The sequence below is a fragment of the Pinus tabuliformis genome, chromosome 5_1, assembly GCF_031772625.1.
Source record: "Pinus tabuliformis cultivar Carrire ecotype Pingquan chromosome 5_1, CPIR1, whole genome shotgun sequence".
Taxonomy (NCBI): domain Eukaryota; kingdom Viridiplantae; phylum Streptophyta; class Pinopsida; order Pinales; family Pinaceae; genus Pinus; species Pinus tabuliformis.
The window spans coordinates 826496349-826512686 of NC_142305.1; the positions used below are offsets into that span (position 1 = coordinate 826496349).

At 41.5% G+C, this 16338-nt stretch overlaps 1 protein-coding gene across 3 annotated transcripts in view; it reads left to right on the forward strand.

The window, feature by feature from the left end:
* The window catches only part of LOC149167457 (uncharacterized), a 344481-nt gene that overhangs the window by 10450 nt on the left and 317693 nt on the right, over positions 1-16338 (forward strand). The gene's annotated exons all lie outside the window — the stretch shown is intronic.

Genomic DNA, 16338 nt, shown 5'->3' on the forward strand with positions numbered 1-16338 from the left:
TTAGTGAACTTCGCCTCTGTGAGAGCCTTTGTAAAGATGTCTGCAACTTGATCATCTGTTGAACAATATTGCACTTCAAGAACATGGTCGTGAATGAGCTTTCTGATGAAGTGCATGTGCAGTTCAATGTGTTTGCTGCGCTGATGTTGGACTGGATCTTTGCATAGTTGAATGGCACTTTGATTATCACACCAAAGTGTAGTCGGATGTTGCTGCTGAAAGCCAAACTCTGACAGGATCTGACGAAGCCACAAGGCTTCCTTACTAGCTTCTATGGCACCACGATACTCTGCTTCTGCTGAAGAAAGAGAAATGGCACCTTGTTTCTTGCAAGCCCATGTAATAGGTCTTGAACCAAGAGTGAACACATAACCTGCAGTGGACTTCCGATCATTAGGGTCACCAGCCCAATCGGAATCAGTGAAACCAACCAATAGAGGAGATGCTTCGGCACTGTAATGAATCCCAAACTGCACTGTACCTCGAACATAACGAAGTATTCTTTTAGCTGCTTTCTAATGACTTTCATGCGGGTTTTGCATAAACCGAGCAACAAGGCCAACAACAAAGGAAAGGTCAGGACGAGTATGGGTTAGATACAAAAGTTTTCCTACAAGTTGACGGTATAAGGTAGCATCAACTTCAGGAGAAGTACAAGTGGCTGAAAGTTTGACTCCAGACTGAAAGGGAGAAGGGGCTGGCTTACAGCCTTCCATGTGAAAATGGCGTAGAATATCACAGGCATACTTGGACTGGGAAAGGGAAATACCTTCCTTGGATTGCAAGACTTGAAGACCAAGAAAATAATGTAAGTGTCCTAAGTCTGTCATTTCAAAGTTCCTTTTAAGGCTAGACTTCACATGGTTTATAAGGTTGGGATCACTACCAGTCAGGATAAGATCATCAACATAAAGAACAAGAATGATAAGAGACTTGCCCACTTTCTTGGTGTAGACAGTATTGTCAGAATGACACCTAGAAAAGCCATTTTCTAAAAGAAATATATCCATTTTGGCATACCAAGCTCGAGGAGCTTGCTTGAGACCATAAAGGGATTTCTTAAGCCGACATACAAGGCTGGAGTCTGTTTGTATAAAGCCAATAGGTTGTTCCATATAGATTTCTTCATGCAAGTCCCCATGCAAGAAGGCAGATTTAACATCCATCTGATGGACATCCCATTTGAAAGAGGCAGCAAGGGAAAGAACAAGGCAGATAGAGTTCATTTTGGAAACAGGGGAGAAGGTTTCAGTGTAGTCAATGCCTTCAACTTGTGAAAAGCCCTTAGCAACAAGACGAGCTTTATGTTTATCAACTTTCCCATTTGGTCCATACTTGGTTCTGTAAACCCATTTGCATCTAACAAGTTTTCGTCCCTTTGGTAGAGGAACAAGATCCCATGTATCATTTGCCAATAATGAATGATATTCTTCATTCATAGCTGCTTCCCAATCTGGATGGACTGAAGCTTCTGCAAAGGTGTCAGGATCATAATTCACTGAAGCTTGAGCCAGTAAAGAAGAGGCTCTATCAAACTGAGAACGTGTACGTCGCTGATCTGTAGGATCACCGGCAAGATCACCTGCTGCATCCCGAGTAGCACGGACCCATTTTGGAAGCTGAGGAGCTGAAGGAGGATCCTGAGAAGGTGGGGGAGGATTTTCATCCTCGCTTTCATCATCTGAAGAAGAAATATTTTCAAAAGTAGAAGAGATAGGGAGAGGTGGCACATCCGCCGAACTAGGCTCGCAGGCCGATATATTTTCAGCAAACTTTACATCTCTTCTAATGATAACATTTTTGGACTTAAGTGGAATAAGTCTATATCCTTTGACATCTTCAGAATATCCAACAAAAATACATTTTTCACTCTTAGGTTCTAAAGCTTTATGTTTCTCATCTGGAATATGGGCCCATGCTTCACTTCCAAAAACACGAAAGTGACTTACATCTGGTTTGATTGAGCTCCATGCTTCTTCTGGAGTGATATTCTTTAAAACCTTAGTAGGAGTGCGATTTATTATGTAATTTGCATAGTTAATTGCTTCTGCCCAATAATTAAGACTAAGTCCTTTAGATTGAAGCATACAATTAGCCATTTCCTTTAAGGTGCGATTCTTCCTTTCAGCTACACCATTTTGTTGTGGAGTATATGGAACAGTATGTTGCATTTGAATTCCATTCTCAGTGCAAAAGTTGATGAATTTATTGTTAACATATTCTCCGCCATTATCAGATCTTAGCTTAAGAATTTGATGTCCAAATTGTTTTTCAACAAAGGCCTTAAAGGCCAGGAACATGTTAAATACTTCACTCTTGAGTTTTAAGAAGTATACCCAAGTGCGTCTGGAGAAATCATCAATGAAAGTTAAAAATACTTGTAGCCAGAGAATGAAACAACTGGAAGTGGACCACATAAATCACTATGCACGAGCTGTAAAGGGGCTGAGGCGTGCCAAGAGGCACGTTTTTCAAAACTGTCCCGATGATGTTTTTCGAGTACACATCCGGAACAAACACCATCTCTGCAAGATACCATTGGAAGACCTGTCACCATATTTTCTTTACATAGATTCTGAAGAGAGCGATAGTTTAAGTGACCAAATCGCTCATGCCAAAGTTTGCTCACTTCATCATTATGAGCAACAAATACTGAGGGAAGATTTGATGACCCAAAGTTTGAAACTTATACAACCTTGTAGAATCATCAGCAATGCCAGTAGCTAAAATCTGTCTAGGATCTCTTAGGTCCTTAATTACAACATCGTGAGGTGAAAATTCAACGATTTTACCTTCACCTGAATGAGTTATCTGATATACAGATAGAAGGTTGCAGGATAAGGTTGGAACACATAATACATCATTAAACTGACCATTGTCTAGATGAACAGTTCCAGTCCCTACAACACTAAGAGATCTATCATCACCAACATATATATTTTTGGTGTTACAATCATTTAAAGAAGAAAATATGGCTTTGTTTTTGGCCATGTGATAAGAAGCTCCAGAATCAATGAGCCACTCATGAGAATGAGAAGAAGAAGATACATTTAGTGCATAGCCAGACCGAGATGCTTGACAACCACATGCAGAAAGTGCCATTCCTGAAGATGAAGTTGAAGTTGAAGAGTGCTCCAAATGATGTTATGCTTCTTCATTGCTGCTTCCAAGGCTTCCATCTTCTTAAAGCATTTGGATTCTAAGTGGCCATCTCGATTACAAAAGTTGCAATGTCTATCAGTCTTCTTCCCTTTGTTTTTATTTGTCTTATCATTTTGAGGCTGAAATTGCTTAGGACCCTTGTTTGGTTTAGGACCATTTCTTTTAGGATACAACTTCTTAGGATTCTTTGGATTTGGTTGCTGCTGGGCGGCTAACGCTTTCTTAGAAGAGTTTCCAAGATTAAGAAGACCAAGGTGTAAGAGTTTTTCTTGTTCTCTTATTAAAGAATCACAAAAAGAATCAAAGGAAGAGGACTTGTAGTCTTGTCCTTGAGAAATGAAGGCTTCTCTTGTAAAATGGAAGGTGGAAACAAACACAGAGTAGGCTGGTCCCAACTTAGTAAGAATGGAATAGATAAGGTTACTATCTTCTTTCTTAACCTTAACACCTTCCAAGAGAAGTCTAAGGGTCTTGAACTTGGACAAAAAATCTTCAATGCAAGAAAAATTATTGGGGTCCAATGTAAGCAACTCATTTTCAAGTTGATGGGCTTTAAGTTCATTTTTAATTCCAAAAACTTTAGTGATCTGTTTCATTGCTTCTTTAGGAGTATCAAGTTCTGCAATATGAAATCTAAGATTTGGAGAAATAGACATCCCTATCAACCCACGTGCTTGATCTTGCCTATTTTCCCATTTAGCTGCCTTATCTTCATCTTTCGGTTTGGTTTCTTGGCCTGAGGCTATTCTGTAGAGACCTTTACTTCTAAGTAAATCCACAATGTAGGACCACCATTGGAAGTAGTTGGTGCTGTCAAGAATAACTTGGCATGGACTTTCCATTTTAACAGAAACTGAAGCTATAGATGCTGAAACTAAGTGTTCAAATGGAAAGATCTCGAAAAATTAGGTTGTTTAAAAAAAAACGGTTCTGAAAACGGCTTCCGGATGAAGAAGTTATGGCTTTTTGAAGAAAATTTGATGAAGTCGCCGACGAAGTGCGGGAATGTGCGGAAATGAAAAATCCGCCCCCACAAAAAGGAGACTTGAACTCAAGACCTCTACTCTCATAAATTAGCTTTGGACCAAGTGAGCTATACAAAAAGTTTGAGAGAGAGAGAGAGAGAGAGAGAGAGGGGGGGGGGTTGAAGCTTTGGGTTGCGTGCTTGCTTTGAGAAAGCTTTTTTTCCCTACAAAACAAAAAACACAAAACCCAACACGGACATACAAAAAAAATGAACCTTACGGCTCGAAGTTAGCTTTAGCCAGAAACTAAATATTTTCCTCAATGTTTCTGATTTTCCGAGATCACACTAAGGCGCAGCGGAAAAGAGCATACGCATGAGAAAAATCCTTCCTTTCTGTTTCTGATTTGCCCAGATCGCACAGAGTCGCAGGGCAAAGAGCATACGCAGAAATGAAAGGTATAGATCTGGTAATAAAAAAAAGGCTAAATAAACCGAAACCGAAATAAACAGAGAGAAAATAACTGTAAACTGCAAATAAACACTGTATACCTCCAGATCTTAAAAATGACGCAACTAGGGCTACCGGAAACCTTTTCGCGTGAAACAAAAGGGGTTCTTCACTGGAACAGATGCTCCCAACACAACAGAGCAGTCCTCTCTGCTCGAAAGCAGTCAGAAACAATAGATCTAGGAAACGGTAGTCGGATGCAGTTCTACCGGCTTCAGATTTGGATCACCAACGGACGCGGCCCTCAAATAGCTCTGATACCATGTAGGAATTTACAGGGTAAGTTCCTCAGAAAGATCACCAAAGGACACCGCTCACACACAGATTACAGATCAATACACCAGTATTTTGACGTGGTTAAAACCCTCAAAGAGGGAAACAGTCCACGGCTTGAGCCAACGCGACCACTTCAGGCAATTTATTAATAAACGAATGAAATTTTACATAAGCTTCTCTCATGAACGGTTAACTTACAAATGACCCTCCATGCTCTTTAAATAGGGATCATGGACCAATCGGGTGTTAAGCCACGGATCAAGTGTCGGTAATACCGAGGAGAGAATGAACCATCAGATCACTACATATCGTGACCGTCAGATTGTAAGTTACAAAATGTACATAGTAAAGAAACACACTTTACCTAACTCTATACTAGACCAAGTTATACTTAACTATTTCCTATGTGTCAGAATATCCTAACATGAACACATTAATGAAAAAGGTCTCCTCTGAATTCATGGAAAGGGATTCTTATGAAAGGACCCCTCATATAGCAATATTGGAGACATCAAAGAGATGTATATGATAAGCTCATAAGAATATTCTCTGAAGATGCGATAAAGAAGGTCACATGACTTAGATCTGATCTACACAAAATTGAAGGTATCAAAGAATGAAGGGATATCTTCATAAGATCTCAATTGCGAGATCTGGGAGAGATGATAAGAAGATAATCATCATTGTTCTAAATGCACTAACTGATGAACAAGGTAACAAATGTCCATGGGGATAAGAAAGTTACCTCATTCGACAACTTGTGGTTTCTATGCAAGATAGAAGAAGACAAGTTGAGGGCAAAAGTGTTGAAGGTTAACGAACTCAAACATTTGTAGGAAGGAAAGGGAAGTTTGGAAAATTTGTTCCTCAGAAAAGAAAGAAGAGCATAGCTGAGATTCAATGCTATGGATGGAAAAATTATGGACATTACAGGAAAGATTGTCCTAAAGAGACAATATCAAAAGAAGAAGAGAAGAAGCCCATATCACCGAAGAAGTGGAGGAAGCTGAAGAGAAGAAGTCCAAGAAAGGAGGAAGTAAGAGATCTCTACTATGACTGAGATAGTCTCCCTCACAAAAGGTCTTGACATAGCTTCTAAATCTTATGTTATGGGATATGGCTATAATAAATAATAAGATGCATCATGGCATCATGGAAGCATTATAAACAAGAGCTCGTGACTTCACCATAGGAAACATGAAGGATGTCTAGAGCAAATTCCATGGCAGTCAAATATGAAGGATATAGCTCTTGGGAACCTCATTGCAAACTTAAGGAAAGGAAGAAGTCATCTAGGACAAGGCTCATTATACATCAAGTCAAAAAGGAAACATCTGTTGGATAGGGATATGCAAGATCCTTAAGATTCTTTGATAGAATCCTCATCGGAGGGTTCACCGATCTAGAGAGGAGGCAAGTGTTTCATTAGAAACTCCAACTTTTGGAGTTCATGGGTTGATGGTATAATGACATGAGAGATGAAGCAGATCAAGGGGTTGAAGATCCTTTCAATCAAGGAAGTTGCTGAAAGAAGCCTAGATGACCTAAAGGTAAATAAGGTATGTATGCTTGCATTTAATATTATAATGTCATGTCATATGGTTGCAGGTAACATGGATCACTACTTCTATCTTGAGCAGCATGATGAAGGGAAAAGGATTTCCTCCGCTGATGCAGGAAGGCATAAGTTGCACTAGATGAAATCAACATAATATGCTTTATGTAGCTTGGGAGGTACTCCAAGCCCTAGGGTTTAGGGTTTGGAGAGCAAAACACCACAAGGGCAACTTGTGGGCTTGGAACCCAAGTGTGGTGTTTTTCACCCATTGTGATTTGGGCCAAAACCGTGATGGAGGTACAACATGTGATGTATGAGGATGATAGTGCTCGACGATACAATTCCAACGCATCGATAATCGTCCGAATTTGAGTTGTCGTTAGAGAGAGATGACTTTTTGAAGTTGACAAGGTAATTATTGGTTACCAAGTCATGTAGGCTTGGTGTAAAAGCAGTTCAATAGATGGGTCTCCTCATCAATTCATTGAGCCCTTGTATGTGTATAAATACAAGGTGTATTGGAGTGTTTTAGAGCATCCAACAAGTGGGCAATACACTCAAGAGAAGCTTTGAGAGTTTCGAGTGACCTAGCCGCAACAAAGGAGTCAGGAGGACAATGTGAGGAGGCCTAGTACATTGTGGGGTAATTCTGTGATAAGCCGCTATGCTGTAGGTGACAGCGTGGCATATTCTAGAGGGCTGTTTGGGCTGTTTCAAGATTGTTTTGGGCTCAGACTACAGGGCAGAAGAGGCCGCAACAAATAGGAGTGTATTGCTGTTGTTTAAAGGACAAAATTGCAGAGTGTTTTGGAGGACAGGAGCAACAGTCCACTGCTGGGCTAGGCCGCAGGCCATAGCCAGCAAGTGGAGCCTTTAGGAGTTGCGTTCAGGGTGGATAGCAGCCCTATAAGGCAGCGTATGCCTGGAGGAGTCTCCCTAAGGAGGACCATAGTCAATTGGAGGCTAATTTGTTGAGTTGCGTGGAGGTTGAAGGCAACGTGGTGTGCCCTAACCAGTGGTGCAACAGTGTAGCAAGGTGAAACAACAGTGTTTGGAGATGTGTATTGGGTCAAGGAGTGACCAGATTGGATCAATTTGTTGAGTGGCCTGTTGATGCCATGTGTTTGACATTCCGAGGCAGTGAAGTGTCATGCTAGGAGTAGAATTGACAGTGAGTGGATTGGGTGCCTTAGCGTTGATTGGAGGGCAACGTGTTGGCTACCCAAAGTAGCCCTAGAGCAGCAGACAAGAAAGATGTTGTTGGTGCGTGATTGGGTTTGGTATTGCAGCCTTATGTGTAGCTCTTTGATGGACGAATGAGGCTACTAGAAGGCAGATTTGAGCTCGGGTATTGGCCAACCTAGAGAGCAGTTTGATGAGCTCGTGTTCATTGTAGTAGACATGACTTGCAATAGTGATAGGAGGTAACCCTCTTGGAGTCTCGATGTGTAGATGCCTTGATGGACTAAGGCACTACTAGTGAGCAGAACGGGAGCGAAGGACCGACAGGACAATAAAAGACATAGAAGCTGCAACGACGTTTGCCATTGTATCTTGTATACGATAGACTATTGTATTATTTAGATTATAACAAAGATTGGTGATTGTACATTATTGTACAATGTTGTTTAAAACTGTCTATTGTGCATATGTGATTTACTGCTTTATATTTCCGCTATGCAAAGTAGTTTATGGTTGAGATTCTTGGTTTGGTAGCGTCATTGATTTTAAGACTCTAACCTAGACCCAAGGTCGTGGAAATTCAACATGGTATCTGAGTGTGTCTGAGCTACTTTGGAAGTAAGTAAATCAGAGTTGTACGCAATGAAGTACAACGTAGATGGAGTTGGTCATATTGTAAGTGAAGGGCTCACTACAATGTCAAAGTTGCAGATAGGTCTCCGGTATGAGGACAGGTTGGAGGGGTTGTCCAACTATAGTCCTTGGAAGGAAAGGATCAAGTTGGTCTTGCAGGTCAACAGGCTTTAGGAGTTCGCTGAGAAAGAGATCAAGAAGCCAACCGACCCTAAGGAGCTGGAAAATATGAAGATTTGGATGCGATGACGAGATTGATCATCCTAGATGGTGTGAGGGATGCCTTAATACTTCATTTGTGGGGGAAGAACAATGCACATGAGATGTGGATGGCTCTTCAGAATTTCTTCCAGAATAAGAACGAGAACCGGGTACTGGTATTGGAGGATAAGTTGAAATCCACCAAGATGATAAAGGGTGAAAGCGTGACCTTGTATCTGACGAGATTGTCTTAGGTCAAGGATGAGCTTGCTGCCATTGGTGTGTCTACCTCAGATGGAGATATGGTAAGGATTGCCTTGAAATGGTTCACCGAGGAATGGAAGCCCTTCATCAAAGGGATCATTGCCAGACTGAGATAGGCTGTGGGATGACTTCATTCAAGAGTTGCGAGACGAGGATCTTCATCTGAAGCAGAAGGCTTCAGACAATGACATGGCACTTGCATCACAAATGAAGGGTAAGCAAAAGAAGGACTTGAGTAAAGTCAAGTGTTTCAACTGTGGCGATATGGGTCATTTTTCTTCGAGATGTCTGATGAAGAAGGGAAATGATGGGAAGAAGAAAGGAAAATAGGCCGCTGATGTTGCCACTTCAACAGAGATAGATGTTCTCTCCAGGAGATTGGAAGAGGAGTTTGCTACGATTTCTCATTTCTCACAGAGTACTATTACTGAGGATGGATGGTACGTGGACAATGGTGCGACGAAGCATATGACAAGGTCAAAAGAGGTTTTTGAGACTCTAGCTGGATGGGACTCAAAGTTGCACATGGTGTTGGGCGACAAGAGTTAGTTGGAGATCCGAGGATCGGGTGTTGTGCCATTCAGGATGGAGACAGGATGTATGATGCGGGTCCAAGATGTACTGTTTGTACCAAGACTTAGATATAGCGTGATTCCCGTCTCGATGATCAAGAGGAAAGGGTTTGAAGTCTTGTTCTAAGATGGGAAGGCAAGACTCAGGCTCAGAGACTCTAACTCTGACGAGATTGTACTCGGAGTTAGAGAGCATGATCTCTACAGGTTGATGGCCAAGCCTGTGGATCATGGAAAGAAGCAGGTGGAGCAGGTGCAGGTTTCAGAGGAGTAGGTCGACGTTCTTGAGAAGAATGTACACCTTCCTGAGAAGGTCCAGGTTCCAGAGACTTAGAGGGAGTCTAGTTCGAGAGGGAGCTTGTAGATTCAGAGGGAGATTCTGTAACCCAAGAAGAGCACGTGGTCAGTGGTGAGTAAAGGTGCTCCTACAATTGCCAAGAAGGAATCATGGAGAGAGTTGAAGATGTTACAGGATAAGAAGAAGAAGCAGATTGCTTCTAGCAGTGACAACAACACTTCCAAGAAGGGCGTAGTTCACCGTACATGGATTGCTGCGATTGTGAGTGCTGATTTGTGTAGCTTGGGAGGTACTCCAAGCCCTAGGGTTTAGGGTTTGGAGAGAAAAGCACCACAAGGGCAGCTTGTGGGCTTGGAACCCAAGTGTGGGGTTTTGCACCCATCGTGATTTGGGCCAAAACTGTGATGGAGGTATGACATGTGATGGATGAGGATGATAGTGCTCGACGATACAATTCCAACGCATCGAGAATCGTCCGAATCCGAGTTGTCATTAGAGAGAAATGAATTTTTGAAGTTGACAAGGTAATTATTGGTTACCAAGTCATGTAGGCTTGGTGTAAAAGCAGTCCAATAGATGGGTCTCCTCATCAATTCGTTGAGCCCTTGTATGTGTATAAATACAAGGTGTATTGGAGTGTTTTAGAGCATCCAACAAGTGGGCAATACACTCAAGAGAAGCTCTGAGATTTTTGAGTGACCTAGCCGCAGTAAAGGAGCCAGGAGGACAATGTGAGGAGGCCTAGTACAGCGTGGGGTAATTCTGTGATAAGCCACAGTGCTGTAGGTGACAACATGGCATATTCTAGGGCTGTTTGGGCTGTTTCAGGACTGTTTTGGGCTCAGATTGCAGGGCAGAAGAGGCCGCAACAAATAGGAGTGTGTTGTTGCTGTTTAAAGGACATAATTGCGGACTGTTTTGGAGGACAGGAGCAACAGTCCACTGTTGGGCTAGGCCGCAAGCCATAGCCAACAAGTGGAGCCTTTAGGAGCTGCGTTCAGGGTGGATAGCAGCCCTATAAGATAGCGTATGCCTAGAGGAGTCTCCCTAGGGTGGACCGTAGTCAATTGGAGGCTAATTTGCTGAGCTGCGTGGAGGTTGAAGGCATCATGATGTGCCCTAACCAGTGGTGCAACAAGGTGAAACAACATTACTTGGAGATGTGTATTGGGTCAAGGTGTGATCAGATTGGATCAGTTTATTGAGCAGTTTGTTGATGCCATGTGTTTGACATTCCGAGGCGGTGAAGTGTCATACTAGGAGTAGAATTGACAGTGAGTGGATTGGGTGCCTTAGAGCTGATTGGAGGGCAACGTGTTGGCTACCCAAAGTAGCCCTAGAACAACAAACAAGAAGGACGTTGTTGGTGCGTGATTGGGTGTAGTATTGCAGCCTTATGTGTAGCTCTTTGATGGACGAAAGAGGCTACTAGAAGGCAGATTGGAGGTCGGGTATTGGCCAACCTAGGGAGCAGTTTGATGAACCCGTGTTCATTGTAGCAGACGTGACTTGCAACAGTGATAGGAAGCAACCCGCTTGGAGTCTCGATGTGTAGATGCCCTGATGGACTAAGGTACTACTAGTGAGAAGAATGAGAGCAAAGGATCAGCAAGACAAGATACGACATAGAAGCTGCAATGACGTTTGTCATTGTATCTTGTATACCATAGACTATTGCATTATTTAGATTTGGTTTAATATAATGAAGATTGGTGATTGTACATTTTTGTACAATTTTTGTTTAAAATTGTGTCTATGGTGCATATGGTGATTTATTGCTTTATATTTCCGCTGTGCAAAGTAGTTTATGGTTGAGATTCTTGGTTTGGTAGTGTCAGTGATTTTAAGACTCTAACCTAGACCCAAGGTCGTGGAAATTCAACAAATATCTCCTCATATGAAGTATGAGGTGGTTGACTACAATTAATGAACTCTAATTGGAAGCTCCTGGGAATTAAATGTGTGAAGAAAGGAAGGAAGTGATTGTGAGATATGAAACCATGGTAAAGGCAATCAACATCCAAAAGACCAAGAAGATTTGACTAGGAAATCTCCCGGAAAGATATGAAGATTGATGGAAGTCTGAAAAAGATGGAGACCCTTGACAATGGATATCTTTGGCATATGTGTCAACATGTATGTAGGATGCTGATACCTACAGGAAGATGTCATGATGAAAAGACCATCACAAAGGTAATTTTGGTTTAAATGTTCATTTCTTATTTTTGAACAAATATCTGGATCAGCTTATGTAGGATTTACCAAAGGGAAGATCTGTGGAATCTGGATGACTTCCAAGAGGACCATATTGAGGGATGTAAGATCCTTCCGGAAAATATGGCATGAAAGAAAGCGGAATGACAAGAAGCAAAGCCAGATGGAAATCTGATGTATCACTTTTTGATGAAATGAGGACATGATTAATTCATGGATGAAAGTGATGGATGGTCTATGCCCTATGAAGGAGACCCAAAAGATGAAGACTCCATGACAAAAGAAATTTATGACATCGAAGAATAAAGGAGTTCTTCAAGCAACTGGTTGTTCCATGATCTCCACATGAGGAGCTGCTATAGGTCCCTAGTTGGGAGGGAGCCTGAAAAGAAGTTCCTTACTTGGAAGAAGCTTGGAAATTCCTAAGCCAAGAGGGAGCTTAGGTACATTCCTTTTATAGGAATGAGTACATTCCTTTATTGGAATATGTCCTCCCTATTTGAGAGGGAGAGATAGACATGTCATTTTGGTCTTCACTTGGGAAGACAGAATGGAGGATTGGGTAATCATTTGGCATCCGATACCCTTTGAGGATGAGATAGGGCATCCAATAGTAGAGTAGTCGTGGAGGACCGATATTCTTCGAGGATTGGGGAGTCCAAGATAAGAATAGTCCTCATGGAACACACCCTAAGTACCCAGGTAGGGGATGTTCCTAGAGTGACAATGATGAGAGTGTCTATAAATCATTGGTCTCGCCAGCATTGAGCTCAGATTTTGTGGAGAGATGGAGCTGTTAGTCAAGGCTTTGCTATGTAACAATGCTGGTTGATATGATGATATACAAATGAGTTACCAATCCGATTCTTCTTATGAGAAATTCTTCAGATTGAGAATGACCAAGTACCATTATGAATACCTCCCTAGTTAAGAGGGAGTGTTGAAAAGTGTAACTAGGTTCGGTCTTCATAATGACATGTAATTGTGACTTTTGTAAATGATGTAATGAAGGAAAATAAAATTATTACTAGCCTTTCTTCATGGGTTTCATGAGCAAGTGATTTTTATTTTAGTTGGCTCCCATTGAGAGCCTTAGGATTGGTCATTAAAAGTCAAAGAGTCTATGTCATGTATGAAGAACCCTTCTTGGGGATATATCAATGTATATGAGTCTACAAAATGTCTAGATAGCCCTCCAACGACAAGCACTAGCCATCCTCTTCAAGTCGGCCTCCAAATGAATAAATTAAACTCATGTCAGCTCACAGTTAAAGGGACACATCTCTTCGAAAGATCATGTTGGTTTATTTATGGAGACAAACTACTATATATACATAGCTAGGCTCTTCGCATTTACACACGGAAATTCAGATATGTCTTTGAGTTTTTCGGATGACAACTATAGTAAAAAATTCATATATACCTCTAAGTTTTTCGGATGGATAGAACAGTTAACAAGTGTTCTAGATCAGTGTTGTAGGAAACGCCCCCCTCGGGATCAAAAACCCGATCCGCGAGCCGTACGGATCCGTGGGCCGAAACGCGGATCGTGCTGAAAAATGCGGTTACTGCCATTTCGGAACCTTACGGCCCGATCCGCGTTTCGGTTTTTCCGAAACGCGTTTCGGTTTTTTCCGATCCATGTTTCGGTTTTTTCCATCCGTGTTTCGGTTTTTTCTGAAACGCGTTTCGTACAGAGATAATTGAGCAACTATATGCTTAGCACTGGTCCATTTGGGAGCATGCATGCAATTAGCGATTCCTGGATGATGATGATCGAGTTGAGATTCCGCGCCCATCTGGTCCCTTGGTTCCTAGGTTCCATGGTTCAACACCAACAACAGGGGATTCGTCTTCGTCAGTTTTAGTGCCACAACTTCCATAGGCACCATCTTCTTCATTGCCACCACATGGAGGCCCGCCGCCACGTTCTCTTCGTGGTGGAAGGAGGAGAGATTAGTAGATATATTCACAATTTACTACTTTTGTCATAGATTAATCATTAAACTTGTAGGCTTGTGAATTTGAACCTTTTTGTCTTGGCGGTGACCAAGTGACCTATTTTGTAAACATTATTATTTGAATTTTGGACATGACAAATGTTGACAATTGCTCACTTGCTAGATAAATCATAATATGCTCTATGTTTTATGTTTTATAATATGCTTAAATGTTTTATGTTTTATAATATGCTTAAAAATTTGATGTATGTTTGTAATTGCTAGAATATAGATGGTTGATGCTCGAATAATTAATCATTGATGTACATACTAGTAACTACAATGGAATCATGGATGCCATATCTATCTTGGTTTATGCAAAACTCTGCATGTTTTCATGTCTTCTACAACTAATTTGGTATTTGGGATGTTTATTTTGAAAATAAATGCAAAAAAATAAAATATATAATATATAGCAGATGCTTCCGCAGATGCTTCGCTTCCTAGATTTTTGGAAAATGATGCTTCCGTGTCCCCACTTCCAAAAAACGTCCCCGTTTCGTCCTTGCTTCGTGCAACATTGGTCTGGATCTTTGAATTTGGGTGAATAACTACAGTTAAGAAATTCGAATGTCTCTGTAATTTCAGATGGACCGAGGCAGAGTGAAGTTCAGATACATCTCTGTGATTTCGGATGGGTAGTAGATACAGTCAAGGAATTCAAATCCCTCTGAGACTCGGATCACAGAAAAGGAGAACAATTCGATGGTTCAACAAGAAGTAATAAAGGACAACAAGGAGTGATGAAGGGACAACGAAGTTTTGGAGCTATTGTTCAGTGATGTATCACTGTGGTTTCGATGCTGTTGCAGAGGTCACATTTTGGTATCACATTGACATGTTTTGGTGCCATGTCTAGTATATCTACAATTCGATTGAAGAGGCGATCTCAGTGAAAAGAAGTTCAAAGAAGAAGAGGGGTCAAGAAGAAGGACAGAGAACTAGTGTCTTGACCTTGGAGTGGCTAATAGGTCAAGGGTCTTGGTCTTGGTATTCGTCAATTGGAATCTCTATAAGAAGAATTTGTGTTGGTTTTCTTCTCAAAGAGTGAGAGGTTTTGGCCCTGGCTGATAGCCTACATTTTGTGTGTCTTGTTTTTTTTATGTTCATGCATTGGTTACTGTTTGATGAAGATGAACACTAATAATTTTAATAAGAAGAAGATCCTAATCTAAAGAAGTACAAAGCATTCACAAGCAGTCACTAATAGAAGAGAAATCACCTAATGCTAATGCCCTAGATTTCTCAACAATATCTTAGTTTGAGTCTCGGTTAGTTGGCAAGTGGGTCGACTAGTAGGGTGATGTGCAGAACCCAGGGCAAATGGAGGCAACCATTAAGTTAGTGACTCCTAGTATAGGGAGAGTTCGAGCCAAGTGGGTAGACGAGTTGTTTAGGGAGGATTAGAAGAGAGTTGGACCTCCCAGTACCACCTTTAGGCAAAGTAAGCAGCCACCAAGATACACAGGGTACATGGCACTTATAACTAAGGTGATAGACTCACAGAGCATGGTTGGAAAGAACAAGTCTTTAGACTAGATTCCACAACGAGAAGCAGGGAAGTCTTCTAGTTCAAAGGGAGCAACTACAATAGCAGATAATTTGGTAGTGTTGGAGACAAATCCAGGTGAAAGAGGTTCTTCCAAAAGTACCTTCCTCGCTAAGAGGAAGTGTTGAAAATGTAGCGAGCAAGGTCTTCTGGCTTGTGCCTTAGCCAATGAAGACCTCAAATTGTCCTCATGAGTTAGACTTCAGTTAGGATGAGTTATTTCCAGTTTACTAGAATAATCATCAAGTTAGCATGCGTAGAGTTGGAGCTTCAGTTAAAGAGGAGTCTTCATTAGTTTGACTATAGAACGAGGTGGCAGTTAGAAGTTCAGTTAGAGCGAGTTAGTCTTCTGTCTTGATTGAAGGAAGGACAAGTTAAGAGCTCCAGTGTTGATTGGAGAGAGAATTAGTTGGACTCTCAGTTAACTTGACAATCAGAACTCGAGTTCTAAATTTGAACTGGGTCTCCTTGCATGTTCGAATTGGGCCTATAAAGAGGAGGACAAAGGCACAAGGAAAGACAATTGTTTTGTGCACAAAGGTTTGTGACAAGACAAAGCTCATGAGTTTGTGAGAGAGCCTTGATTGTGGAGCGCAGGAATTGTGTCCTAAAGAATAGGAGCACAAGTGCACTAGAATTTAGGAGAATTGGTTGTGCACAGGTTGTGTGGAGCTGGGGTCCTAAAAAATAAGAGCTCAAGTGTGCTAAGAAATAGGGCCAGAAGTGCGCTAGGAAATAGGAGATCAGTGCAAGGAATAAGGAGGCCAAGTGTGCAAGGAAGGAGGAGCAGAATTGAAGCAAGACAGCAGGGTTTGCAGAGCAAGTCAAGGAGGCAGCGGAGATCAATTGTGTGCAGGAACCGAGATCAAGTAGTGATCAAGGAAGGCCAAGATCAATTGTATTAGCTGAGATTTGTGTGAGAAGCAGAACACTTTCTCAAGAGAGACAGATTGC